The sequence below is a fragment of the Microtus ochrogaster genome, chromosome 5 (genome assembly GCF_000317375.1).
Source record: "Microtus ochrogaster isolate Prairie Vole_2 chromosome 5, MicOch1.0, whole genome shotgun sequence".
Taxonomy (NCBI): Eukaryota; Metazoa; Chordata; class Mammalia; order Rodentia; family Cricetidae; genus Microtus; species Microtus ochrogaster.
The window spans coordinates 91,359,367-91,360,809 of NC_022012.1; positions in this window are offsets into that span (position 1 = coordinate 91,359,367).

A 1,443-nucleotide genomic window follows, 5' to 3' on the forward strand; every position below is an offset into this window, starting at 1 on the left:
TCTATACACACACACCAAGAAAGGCCACGTGAGGACCAAGAGAGGTGGCCTTCCATTCCCAGAGGTCTAGAAAAGCTCATATAGGCATGCATACAGGCACAGAGAAAGGCTCTTCACCAGAACCTGGCCATGCTGTCGGTGTAGGAGTTCCTTCTATCTTTGTGTTGCTTTCATTGGTTAATAAGGAAACTGCTTTGGGTCCTTGATAGGGAAGAACTTAGGTAGGCAGAGAAGACAGAACCGAATTCTGGGAGGAAGAAAGCAAAGTGAGAAGAACTGCCATGAAGCCACCAGAGTCAGGCATGCTGAATCTTTCCCAGTAAGCCACAGACATGTGGCAATATTAATAGAAATGGGTTAAATCCAGGTGTAAGAGTTAGCCAATAAGATGTTAGAGCTAATAGGCCAAGCAGTCATTTAATTAATACAGTTTCTGTGTGGTAATTTCGGGGTTAAGCCAACCGGGCAGCTGGGACAAACAAGCAGGCCTCTCCTTTACAACATGCTGGCACCCTCACCTCAGATCACCTGGCTGCTCTTGTGCACCCCAAGCAGACCAAGTCAGGTGGAAGAACAGAGGAAACCAACCAAAGTGTTAGCATGCCATTAGGGTTTAAGTATGAAATAACCCCAAGGGTTTCATGGGTTGAATACTGGATACTGACCTTGTGGCCCTATTTTAAAAAGCTTGAGGAACCTAGGAGGTGGGTTTTTGTCAGAGAAAGTAGGTCACTAGAGGCAAACATTCAAAAGCTGTACATGATCCCTGGGCCTTTCCTAACCTTCTACCCTAACCTTCAAGAGGTGGAGAACCTCACTCCCCCCCTCCCGTTCCCACCTCCATGACGTTCAGCTAAAGCACATGGGGTTGACTGGCCATGGAGGAAGCCTTTTGAAAACATGAGCAGAAATCCTTCTTCCTAGAAAGTCATTTTGTCAGGGCTGAAGGATGTCTCAGCAGTGAGGAGGTCTTGCTGCTCTTCCAGAGCTCCCCTGTTCCATTCCATGCTGCCTACTTCAGGCAGCTTGCATATGCCTGCCACTCTAGTTCACGGCACCTAGCGCCCTCTTTCGTCCTCTGCAGGCACAGCATTCACGTGGCAGACAGATAAACACACACAAATAAAAAGTAAGTCTTGAACCTGTTCTCTCATGCTGCTTGCAGTTATACAGAAGTAACCAGAGCAGAGGCTGTGGTGAGCGGTGTCTGCGAGAGCTCGCTCTTCTATTCTCTTGTATTAGATTTTGGAAGGAAAAAGTTTTCTCCAAAGGATGACAGTAAGCAGAATACACAGGGTAGCTATGCCCACGAGGAAAGTTATAGAAGGTGAGCACATGATCTAGAGGTGCAGAAGAGGGACCAGACTCAGTGTGGGGGCTTCCACAGATTGAGTTTGGCAAGTGAGGGGATGTGATGCCCAAGAAGTATCACTGAGGAAGGGG